Here is a 13,941-nt window from a genome sequence, read left to right as displayed (position 1 = left end):
GCTGTATTAGATTCTCTTCTCTTCTTGGCTTAGTCTTCTAGATGCTGAACACCGCTGATATGGATCAACGCTTTAGTATTCAGCCTGTAAATAGCCTCTGTTTCAGCATATGCTATCACTGGAAAGAGACGGGGAGAGAGAGGAGAGGAAAGCAAGAGGAAAAGGACAGAGGAGATGGGTGAAACAGGACAGAACAGGGACAAGCATGAGAGTGAAAACATGAGAAAGATGGAGAAGAAGGAGCCAGTGAAGAAGGAATGGGAGTTTAAATGACCTGAATTGAGAAACTAGGGGAGAGTAAAGTTAAGACTCTAGAGGTAATTTGTGAAAAGTGTGCTGCTTGAATTGGTGGCGAATGATGGCTTTTGTAATTACCCCTGCACAGATCTATCCATCGCAAAGCACTCTCATGCATGTGTGTTTTTATTCATTACGGCTGAAAGTAGTTAAGCAAACTTACACAATCAAACATTGGTTGTGTATTACAGTCTCTCTTTCACTTTTTCTGTGATACATTCACACAACACATTCATTGGAAATAATCCTTCTCATTTACATTGTACTCCTCATTTGTATTGTTAACTAGTCTTTCTCATAAAAACGCAGTGTGTGTATATTAAACCAGTTTAGTGTGTGTTCTTCAGATTAAATGGGTGAAATAAGATGTTTTTCTGTCTTATTACTTATTACCCCTTGAGTGTGTGTGTGTGTGTGACCTCTTGTGGGTTCACTTTTATGCTCAAACCAACGCCCTTTGATTTAAATGAAGAGAAGAATGGAGAAAATACATGATTATATAATTTTGGCCTGCTATTGGCACTATTTGCCTCATTCTAAAATGCAGTTCACACATTCACATGCTCTCTCTCTCACACACACACACACACACACACACACACACACACACACACACACTCACACACTCACACACTCTGAATGGATTTATTTTTAATAAGAGTAAGGTGTGCTCGCCTGTTTGCCTAGCTGCTGTACGCTGGAATGAAGCGGTGAGCCCAGAGCCACGCTGAATTCATCTGATTACCTCTCCTCTTGCCAGAGCTCTTCACTCTTTCACACGTTCTTTCTGTCTTTCTTTGATTATAGTCCTTCAGTCTGTCTGTCTTTGGCTTTGGCTTTGTAGAAGAACTGCTTTTAGTAATAACTGCTGTTACTAAAATCAAGTTTTATACTAAGCTAATGATGTTATCTACTGTCAGCTAATATAGCACTTCAGTACTGTAACCTCAGCAGCGCTTATATTTTCATGGGCAGTTCACTCAAAAATGGAAAATGTCATCTGTTGTTCACCATCATTAATTTCAGAGGCATAAAATGCAAGTAATCTTTGAAGTGAAGATATATTTAATGACACCTGATCTGATCGCTTTGCACGATGAGCTGATTTAAATTTGAAAAGCACACACACACACACACACTCTTAGAGTAAAAGTAAAACAGCTGTCACTGAACCCTTTAGGGAATAATAAGTTACAAAAGTGTGCCTTTCAGAAAATTACATCCTAGTGACAGCTTTTGTACCTTATTTTCTTGAGCAAATCGAATGTGAATATTTTTTAGTGCGTCACACACTCAAAGTAAACTTCATTGGTTCTCACATGCGCGAGATGATGTTTGTTCTATCGTGTGTGGCGGCGTGCAGGCTTCTTGGTTTTCCATATGTGACTCAATCTATGCACTTTAAATGAAATACACAGCTATTGCTGGGATGGTACCTTTTCAAAGGCACACATTGTTACCTTATTTACCCTCATGGCTACATTGTAAAAGCTTAAAGGTAACTTTTAGTATTAATACTTTTTAAAAATGTACTGCCTCATTGACAGCTTTTGTACCTTTTCTTCTGAGAGTATGTGTGTGTGTGTGTGTGTTTATATGTGAAGAAAAAGCCTAAATTAAATGTTTATCATATAAAAGATCTCTTTACAAGGCTTTGATTAATCCACTCAATTAATACTGCTTTGCTTAGACAGTTTCATTTTGATATCTTAATTTTTCTTCTGATGATTAACCATATTTTAGATGAACTATTTTTAGGTAAACTATATTTTTTAAGACATGATTTCTAAACCTAATCACATAAAACTCTAAACTCTATTTATGTTTTATATATTACTATTTACATGTTTTTGGCAAATGAGTATTATTATTTTTATTTATTTCTTTATTTTTATTTGTCCATTCCATTTTTTTTATAATAGCAGACTAAATGAAATAATGCTATGTTGTTTTAAATTAATTATATTTTTATGGCATGTTTCATATATAAAAAGTGTGTGTATGTATAGGTATGAAAATATAATGAATAGTTAGAAATAATTTTGCTGTATATAGTAATTTCACTGTGTATTGCAAATGTACGGCAAGATAACACATTTTTTGCTTTCATCTGTAAAGTTTTTCTTTTCTTTTTGAGTATAGTCACTCTATTCACGACAGAACACATATTTGTATGTTTAATTCATGTTAAGTGTGTGTGTGTGTGTTATGTTTGTGACATGCTAATTGTGTTCATTTGTATGTGTATTTCTCACGCCAGCAGCAAATCATCCTTCCTTCTCTCTGCTTCCTCTCCTCCTCCCGGATGCCCTGAGTCTCCTCCTCCTCCTCCTCTACTCTTTCCTTTCCTCCTTCTTCTCCTTCTCTCCTGTTCTCTCCCCAAAGCCCAACAGCTGTTGGACACATGCCCCCTCTTCACCCAGACACCTGTCCATCTATTATCTGTTTCTCTCTCTCTCTATCTCTCTCGCTCTTCCTGTCTAAGGCATTGGAAATGAATGCACTGAAATGAAAAGGTTTGGCCACCCTAATAAGCTGTCATCTTTTCCCAGAATTCTCTGCTCCGGCATTGTGGAGCCTTACATGCGTGTTTACCGTCAGACTAATGACCACACATGACAATGCTCAGATGGACCTAGGATATGATCAGTCATGATAAGGAACATTATTTTCGGACATGCAAATAACATCTTGTTACTGCCATTATATTCCTAGTATTTGTTGGCTGCAGCTGTTATGGCACAGGCGAGGGCATGTTTTAGCATTTTGTCTCATTAATAACAAAAAGTACAGACATTTTTATGCTATATTGCGATTTGCTAACCGCCATAACCCCTTTATGCATGTATTTTAAGCTTGTGCATATGACATGCATTCAGTATATGAAAAAGCAAGTTCTAAATTGAGAGATTTATATTAAATGGTCATTATTTCATAGCCATATCTAGCCATCTGTTGTCTGATGCTCTAGTTCCCATCATAAATGATGCAAATATGATGCCATTTCGACTGTAATAGAAAAATATGTCATGTGTCATAATTGGCGTGCCATTATCCAGAAAGAACATCTCCAAACAAGATGTTTTCTAAGAGGCATCATATCACATCAACATCTTCTGGTGTTTAGCCTCATCTGGTGTAGATGGAGACAAAATAGCTCTGTAAATGAAAGGGCTCTCTCAGAGTTGATCCTCCAGTTTGAATTGACATTTATATCAAAGAGTACTTGCATTAGCTCAACTAGACATTTATATAGAATGTGTCATACCTACATTAAATATTTATGAATGTTCATAGAATTATCTGCAAGTGGAATCCCATGCTCTTCAAAGCAGGAGGGTTGTCTGCAGCGGATGGGATGAAATGGCTGTTGGTGTGAGGATAAATAAATCTAATTGGCTATCAAAATGTTGGTGGATGCAAAAAAAAAAAAAATGTTTCAGTCAATCAGCTGTACAAATTTCAAAGACTTGTGTGACCTGATAGTCTGTTGGGGTCAGGTCAGGTTTGGGTCATTTCTGCGTGTATAAGGATTTGTGATATAGGATTTGTGTTGAGTTTAAATTTGCGACCTTAATGTTTACTACCCAGTAAAACAAAATAATAAAAACAGGCATCCATAATTAGCAACAAAATTATTTAAAATAGTAGTTGCATACAGTTTTTTTTCAAAAGTTTGGTTTCTGTTTTATATACATACATATTGTATTACAATTTAAAATGACATTTTTAAATGTTAAATTTTATATATTTAATTTAATGTGTCTTTTATGAAATAATATTATTATTATTTATTATTTTTTTAAATAAGGCATAAACTTGCAATGCATTTGGTTTAATGCCAGAATTAAAAAGTGTAGTATTCATACAACATACATATACTGTATATACGTAATAAATAAATACAGCTTGTGAAATATGACAATTAAAATAGAAAAAGTTATTTGATGAATGAATGTATGCATATAATAATAATAATAATAATAATAATTAATTATTATTATTATTATTATTATTATTTGTACAAAAAGGCTATTTATTATTCTTTTTTTTTTTTTAAAAAGGCAGACACTTGCAATGCATATTGTTTAGTAATATACATATACTGTATATACATAGTAAATAAACACAGCACACACACATTCATTATGTAAAGAAAAACATATTTTTAAATGCGATTAATCATGAATAATCATCTGACAGCACTAAATTCCACTATTGAAGAACATCTCTGTTGGAAAAAAAAAAAAAAAAACACGAATGAGACTAACCAGAATAAACCAGCTTAAAATGTATTTTCCGTACAGAAATGATAAGAATGGCATGGTCTATCACGAGTGGCAGACCTTCATGTGGAGAGAAAGGTGCTAGGTGACCAAAACTGACCTTTGCGGTCAGTCTGGAGTGGTCGGTTTGATGAAGGATTGAATGTGTTAGACAGCTGTGTCAGACAGGAACTGAATTCTATCAGAAACTAGTGAAGGTGCTTGTGCAAAAGTGTGACATGCATGAATTTATGGATGTTAACAGCAAGTCAAACAGCAGCATTTTGGATATGTTTAAGGAGACACAGGGAGCTGAGTGACCATGACTTTAAGGAAACGCTTTTTTAATGTTGTACATGCAGATATGCATAGAATTTTGTTACTGCCATGTGATTAAAATCTAAAATGTAATTTATTCCTGTGAAACAAAGCTAAATTTTCAGCATCATTACTCTAGTCTTCAGTGTCACATGAGCCATCAGAAACCATTCTAATATGCTCATTTATTATCGACGTTGAAAACAGTTGCTTATTTTTTTCTTTTAAAAACATTTTTGGATTCCTTGAACTAAATTGTTTTTGTTTTTTTGAAAGAAACTAATGCTTTATTCATTATGTTTTAGATGAATTAAAAAGTGATAGCGTAGATATACATTAAAAAGAAATATAAATATGTATATTCTTTCGACTTCTTGAATCCTGAAAAAGAATCTAAGACCTAAAAAAATATTTTGCCAGTAAAACTGTTTTCAGTCGATGGACCCCTCTCTTTCTCAGAGTGAAAAGCAGGCAAAGGGCAGGTTGGATCTCTTTGTGCTGATAAATCTCTGTGTTATGGTTATGTAGTGATTACATGTCCCTTTCATCGCCTAGTGTCACAGGGACTCCAGTGACCTTTCCGTGTCTGTTCTGATGTCTAATACAGTACTGATGGTTTGCATTTTCACCTTACCTGCCAGTACATCTTGAAAATAAGGGCGCATGAGCTCATTAAAGAAATATAGTGTGGTGTTTGCAATCAGGTGGAGATGTTTTGTAGGTAGGCTTGTTTTAGTCTTTCTCTTCTTTTCTCTTTAGATATGAGCATTACTTCTGACAGCTAGGTGTGATCATAAATGCAGTAAATATTCGAGTTTGATATGATAAAACAAATGTCTGGATTTCTCGTCATACCTTCACAATGACATACGCAGATTAACAGATGGAAAAACTTTTTCTGTCTTTGTGTAAAACGATATGTAAAACAACTGATTATATGTAGGTGTAAGTGTTAAACAGAAGAATTAATTTAACAGTAGGTGCTTTTATGAAAATCATAACAATGCAAAAAGTTATGTAGATTGTTTAATTTTCAACCTGAAAAATGTCATTTTCATGTATGCAGTTAATTTAAAAATACATATTTTATATATTGGAAAAAACGATTAAATACCCAAACAACAACAATGATAAAATTAATCAACATGACTTTTCAGGTTTCAAAATCAAAACGTTCGGAGGGTAGGAGTGGGGCATGTGGATGAGGGGTAGATTAAATAAAACATCATCTAGGTTTTTGTTATTGTTTTGAGTAGTTTACTACTCAAATACTAAGAAGTATTTACTCTTTGGCGATCCCAGATGTAGATGTTCGTTTCTTCATTTGAACAGATTTGGAGAAAGCCACTTCCTCACCAGTGGATTTTAGGTGCTATCAAAACGAGAGTCCAAACGGCTGATAAAAGCATCACAATAATCCACAGGTAATTAATCCCTCATGTAGTTAATAAATCCACCATTATGGGCTATTATCTTCAAACTGCTTCTTCCCAAAATACAAGCTCATAATCCACAATACTGCTTCATCCAAGAACAAAAGACCATTCCCTCTTGTCTTCTATTACAATCCCTTTTTGCTTCCCATGATGGCAATTGATTGAAATGATTCATGTGAATGTTTTTATAAGCAGTTTGAGGTCATTTTTTAGCAAACTTAAATTTTTAGGTGAACTGCTCCTTTAATGCTTGATTTGTCTTATTAAAAATAATTTCAGTCCCATGATGTCTGCTGAGGGTCTTTAGTAGAATCACTGATCTAATAAAGTAGTTGACCACACGATGACTAACATCAACTGACCCATCTCTCTGTGAGAATGGCCACATGTATGTGTGTGTGTGTGTGTGTGTGTGTGTGTGTGTGTGTGTGTGTGTGTGTGTGTGTGTGTGTGTGTGTGTGTGTGCTTGGATTCCGGATGCGGTGTAATGGGCTGATAAATAAATGAGCGCTGCCGTGCTGTGTTAGGAAGACGGTAATCACACAGATCTGACAGTCTGGAACAGCCTGAGGTAAACGCCTGAGACACACACACACATGCGTGCACACACACACACACACACACACACACACACACACACACACACACACACACATGCACACACACACACACACACACACACTACACACTCATAAACATGCACACCTCATAACATAAACCAAATGACAGATGAACACAAACCAGCTCTGACTTTAAAAACTCACATACAGCTGCTTTATAATTTTCAGAGCACATAGCGTACTCATAAATCCGCCTCTCTCTGAATATCTCCAACGCTTCTCAGGGCATTTTTTCAGCGCCACAGTTCATATGTCAATCACTCCCACCCAGGACTCAAATATGTTTTTCATAATTGTGTTTTTGTCTACAGCCCTACTACTTTATGGAGCCCACAGTCAATTTTTACATTTACACATTCTGTTGAAAAAAAAGAAAGAAACAAACTTTATTTCTGCACTTAAAACTTCTTGAATATAAACTAAAATAAAGCATATGCCTTCTGTGAACCTTCAAACAGCAGACAGCTGCTAGCAATTTAAATACAAATTCACACAAATGGGATTTGAATTTTTTTAAGTAGAGGAGGAGGAGAAGAGAGAAAGACAAGAGAGCGTGTGTGCCTTTTCTCTGTTTTAATAGGAAGGCAGAAGGTGATGGACCCGCTGGGTTCTGCTCAGTGTTCGTAACGGTGAAATGATGGCAGCTTTAAGGTTCATCCCCAGCAACAGCACAAGATGCTTTAAATAAACTTGTAACACTATGTCTACACTGTCAGTGAGAGGCGTCAGGTCACGATGATATCATGTGATGGCAGTGTAGCTTTACTTAAAAAGCTTTGTCGATTAAAATAAGTGTAGTTTTGCTGAGGTATGTCATGTTGTTTGCTTTCTGTTGACACCATGGTGTCTGTTCAGAATTGAATTACAATGACTAATTCAGTTTTTGAATTTAATTTGAGGTAGCATTGCAGTTTGAATATTAGAGTGTTTGTCATTTTAATACCTGTGTATTATATAACCAATGTAAGACGTTTGATCAAATTGATCTAAAACATTGATGGGTATTTTGGTGGTGGTTATTATTAAGTTGATTTTTATTATTCGATTCATGCTACTTGTTTTTTTGTATTTGTAGTTTTTTTTTTGTTGCAGTATTACAACATTTCTTAACAACTAAATTACTAGAGTAATACGTCTAGTCCAGTGTGTTGTAATAGGTCATAAGGAATAGTTAATAATTCATTAAATGATTAATAATTGGTTTAAAAATCTGCTAATATTCTAAAATCATTCGCTGGTCTACAAACATGTTCAGGCTACGGCTGCATGATTATGACAAAATCACAATTGTCAATAATTCTTGTAACAATTGTAACTGAATGATTTTTATACCATTAATTGAAACAACCGCATGTTATACTTTTAGATGGAAAAATAAAACAAGCTGAAAAGAACTGATAAACGTATTGCTTTTCTATAGTATCAAGCCTAAAATGTCAACTGCACATCGGATAGTTTTTTCTTAATAATAAAAGTTAAAATATACATGATATTATAATACGACTCTAAAACTGAAAATAAAACAATGCAAAAACCCTTAAGTTAACATGTTAAAATGAGAAAAGAACACGCCTTAAGCACACAAAAATTACTTAAGTGGATTTTTAAATGATTATATAATTGGTGCGTCTCTAATTATAATTGCAATTAGAAACTCGATTAATTGTACAGCCCTAGGTTAAGAGTTTTTAGTAGTGTACTGTAGTGTACTAGTGTACTCTTAGTTTTCATACTCATTGTATTTATATTTTTTAACATTTTAATATTAAGTCAATTAAGAACAGTCAGAGATTCCACGTCTTCTGTAGCACGAGGGGTTGTGGGCAGTATTTGCAGCATTTCAAAGACTCCAGAAATAATGTACCGTCCATGCACCTTTGTCGTACTATTTTCAAAGTAAAGTGTTTGTGGAAGCACTAATTCTAATCTCTCACAATATTTATGACAGATAGTATGCAAATTGGAATGTAGCCATGTGTAATTCTGACAGCGCAAGCAAACACCTGTGAACTCCAACCTCAAACTTGATTACAATTTTGGCTTCAGCAAAAAACACTTCCTGGGTCGCTCTTTGTTTTTCTCTATTTCAAAGCCCTGCTCTTGATAAATTAAAACAACAGCAGCTTCGCTAACGTGTTGGGCAGGAAATTGTCTTTTCTTTTGTTTATGTTGAGGAACTAACCATGCAGTCATATCCTCCGGCAGACCTACACACAGGTTGAAGCACACTGCCAGCATATTGTGTTTCTATTTACTCTCTCTCTCTCTCTCTCTCTCTTTTTCTCTCACCATCTCTCACGCCATCTCTCTATTTCTCCAGTGAATGTAAAGTCGGCGGATGCAAGGATGGATGGATAGATGAGACGGATGGGTGTGTCAGAGTGAGGGATGAATGGAGGAATGGATGCTGATGGAACTGATGAGAAATTTAGATGGAGGTATGAAGGATGAATATCTGATGAGTGCTGGGTACAATTTTTATTCACATAGAGAAAACTGATAAAATGGGGACATGTAGGGTTAACTAGTCAGATAGTAATTTAACTACTGATTAGTTGATGAGAGACTTTATTTGGGAGACTTGTGTTTGCTTGGGGTTTTTGGTTTATCCCCATAGGCATAATGGTTTTATACTATATGAACCATATTTACTATTGCCCTACACCTAAACTTAACCCTTACAGGAATCTGTGTGCATTTATAAATTAAAACAAAAATTGAATTTCAGAGTCCTTGGCACATAGGCAGGGTCCTCCATAAACCACCTTCGAATTTTAATACCTCTGTCATACCCATGTCATTTGAAAAAAAACAAAAAAATGTTTGTCACCATAAGCAACTCGTTTTTTTTTATAAAAATTGAATTATTACATTTTGAAGTGTTTTCTACTATAATTTATTTTAAAATGTAATTTATTCCTTTGTGGAAAAGCTGAATTTTTAGTGAGTTTCCAGTGTGACATGACCTTTACTTAGAAAAATTCAAAAATTACACCATCTCTATAAAAACTGAAATTTTTAGTGACATTATGAGTGTCTTTTCTGTCATTTTACATCCTTTATATATATATATATATATATATATATATATATATATATATATATATATATATATATTATTATTATTATTATTATTATATATTATTATTATATATAAACCCTGCTGACTAGCCTTAAAATAAAACACTGAATTCACTCTGAGGTGGAGTGAGAGAATACAGGAATTATTCATAGCATGTTGTGCATGTGGGGATGTTTGATGGTGTTTATATGACAAATATCATGTCCTTTTCATAAGACATTAAAATTCTCATTACACCATTAGCGATCAGTCGTTGCACGCCATGCATCACGAAAGGGTGAAATTGACAATAAATTCATAATGCATGGAGGACACGTCTGTGCTGTGGATTACACTCTTCAAACCTGTTGAAAGGACAGACATTTTCTCTCTTTTTCAAACACTTTCTGTCCCTATTGCTCCTTCACTTTAAAAAATAAAGGCTCCAATTATGGGCAAAAAGGTTTTACTGGCTGAAGCTTGTGGAAAGTTCCACAAGGAACAGTTTATTCTGTAGGTTTTTTTGAAGACCATCATGCATTAAAGTAGTGATTCCCAACTGTTTTTGCTTTAGAAACCAGGTTTAGCATTGGGCATTAAGAAGCAACCCAAGACAGTACTAAAATACACACACACACACAAAAAACGGTATGCAAGGATAAAGGTGTTTCATACAAACTGCCAATGTGCCAAATACAAAGTACATGCTAATACACTAAGATCTGAGAACATTCATACAATATTTTGGGTCGTAAAAATATTACAGGCCAGAAAAAGTTATATGAAAGAGCCTATACAATTTAATATAACTTTGATTGATTTCATTAAACAATCACAATCCACAAGTCTTCCAATTCTTCATTAACTTGAGTGATTTTGTGTGCTTTTTTTGTTAAATGTATGAAAGCGTTAATGGTTTGTAATGTCCATCGCATTAAAGTCACCTAATGTCTTTTATTATTTATATTACGAAACCCACACACTTTTATTTGAAACTAAATTATGTGCAGTCTAGGTTATTGATTCAGAATTATAATCTACGAGAGTTTATCTTTGTAATTCTGTCTCTCTGTCTTTTCCCCTGTGTGTATGCGGTTTGTCAAAGTTGTCTTTAGCACCTGACAGCCTTCTGTGCATGAGATAAGAGATGAAGAGAGACTTGAATAGCGTGAAAGAGCAGGTATACTCTACACATTTAGAGAATGCAAAGTCTGATTTTTACAGATATGGGTTTTAGGCAAAAATTACAGTTTTTAATTATAATTTCAGTTGAACATACTGTAAGTGTATGTAAACCTCTCCATATCTTTGTCACTATTTTGCAAAGGTATATGATATATACAGTATATATATATATATATTATTTTGACCAATTATTAGATTATATGTGAATTAACCATGTGTGTATAATAATACACACTAACACAGATTTAGAGCAAGATTTGTGATCAGTATTTGATTGAGGCCTTTTTTGTACATAGAAAAGTTTTTAGATCTTTGAGTTCAGCTCATGAAAAATGGGGGCATAATTTTTTTTTAGACTAATGGAATGACTTCCATGTATTTTGCCTTGTGACCTAAATACTTCTCTGGACCACTGAATGTGAAAAATACAAGAATTATTCTATAATATTTAGATTTAGATCATGCATCATCAGTCATTTTGTTTTTGTGAATGCTTGATCAATGTACTGCTTTCAACAGGATGCAATTTGGCATTCATATAATTCTCTCACCCAATAAAGTAATCATTCAAAAGCACTAACACCATTCAAGACTGTGGGAAACATGCAGAGATTATATCAAAGTGCCAGACAACCAAAGCCCCCACATATCAAAGAATGAGAATTGGAGAGACTTTGTGTGTGTGTGTGTGTGTGTGTGTGTGTGTGTGTGTGTGTGTGTAAGAGAGAGGGGTTATTAATTGGTAGGAGTGTAATGGGTGTTCAGTGTCTGGGAGCTCAATACTCATTTACTCCCAATTAATCAGAACAGGACCTGAGAGACAGCTGGGCAAACTGACACATACACACTGGCTGAAGGATAAATGCATAGACATACACAGCTACCTGGCCCTGAAGAGACTCCCCGGCCCCCTTACTGCCAGTCCACACACACTGGAGAGCTTTCGGGCTCCCTTCAGTCAGTGAGAGCATTAGGACCTGATTAAGACGTGTGAGTTAATGAAATCAATTCCACCCAAAAGGAGAGAGTGTGTGTGTAAACAGAATTCAGACAGCATGTGCGTTCCAGTCGATAAGATCAAGTAAACTTGGACTCTCTTTCCCGCACTTTTGTGCTCACTCTGTCTTTTACCTCTCTGTTTCTGTTTTATTTCCTTTTCTTTCTCTATTCTCTCCCTCTTTTCTCCCTCTTATCTTTGTCGCATCTTGGGTCAACCTTTTCAAATGCCTTCCTAATAGGGTGGTTCACCTTAAAATGAAAACCCGTCATCGTTAACTCACCCTTGTGTTGTTACAAACTTGTATGGCTTTCTCTGTAACACACAAAATATCATTTGAAACAACATTGGACCCCACTGACTTTCAGTGGATAGACCAAAATAAAATCATACAGGTTTGACATGAGAGGTGAGTGAATGTTGATTTTAAGTGACTTTTGTCCCTTTAAGACACTACTGTATTGGGAATTAAAAGGTTTGTAACACATTACAGATATTTTGTTGACTTTGTTGGAAGTTGAAGCTGTAGCTTGTGCCCTTGAACAAGAAGGATGAAATTGGTACACCATTTTGGTGAAGTAAATGGGCCTTGGTGAAGGTGTGTGTGAAACTTTCTTCCACTAGTGTCATGCAGAGAAAAAGATTATAATCATTAACATCTTGGTGACATCTGCTCTCTCTGGCATCAGCTGGCTTTCAAGAGTCCCTATTCTGGGTTCCTAGCAAAGTTGCAATCTATTATTTTTGGCTTCTTCTAGAAACCAATTTCATTTGGGGCCTTAGGGCGTATTCTTTTATTTTCCCAAAGAAAGTGAAGGGGAAGTTATTGGTGTGTCTAACAAATAAGGGGTAACATTGCATCTCATTCTCACAGATGTGTTTTTTAAAATATTCTTCATATTTTTTAAGGTTCTGAGGTCACTCCAGGACTTGCTTCAGATGGTACACACATGGTTGATTGCACACAAACTTGGCAAGGTCAGGATGGTGCTGTGGGTTACATCTTTGGTTCAAGAAGTCATGTTTACAAGATCCCGGGATGATTCAGTGAGTGATTCTGAGAAAAAAAATGGCCATTTTATTAGATTTTCTAGAGGAAGGTTCATTGAACTGGTTGGTCTTAGAAAGATATCCTGAGATACTTGGTTGCAAGTAAATGAGAAATCATTGAGGACACCTGTATATTTTTTCTTTGTTCCTCAAGTGCAGTGTCCTCCAAAAGTTTGGAAACCCTCTAGGCAAAGTGGGGTTTTGAAGAATAAATCAGCATAAATCCTCATTGCTTTGCATTACTTGTGATAAGAAACAAGTCAAACTACAGACCTGAATTCCTATATATGTATATATATATATATATATATATATATATATATATATATATATATATATATATATATATATATATATATATATTTAATTATTGACCACTCCCTTAGATAAACCTCGCTAGTACCAGGTTGGATTTTGCCTTCAGAACTGCAGTTTTAAAAAGATGCAGGAAACATTGAGAGATTATGGTCAATATTGCAATGATAGCAAACCAGTACGACCTAACTGAGCACCTTTGGGATGTGGTGGAATGGGAAATTCATGTCATGGATGTTGTGAATATGCCATTCCGCCACATCCTAAAGAGACTCGATTGGATCGAAAATTGTTGACTGTTGCATAATTTTCATTTCAAGAAATCATTTTGAGATGATTTGAGCTTTGTGACATTGTGTGTTATCCTGCTAAAAGTAGCATCACAAAATGAGTACAC

This window comes from Puntigrus tetrazona, chromosome 1, assembly GCF_018831695.1.
Source record: "Puntigrus tetrazona isolate hp1 chromosome 1, ASM1883169v1, whole genome shotgun sequence".
Lineage (NCBI taxonomy): Eukaryota > Metazoa > Chordata > Actinopteri > Cypriniformes > Cyprinidae > Puntigrus > Puntigrus tetrazona.
This window is presented reverse-complemented; position numbering follows the sequence as displayed.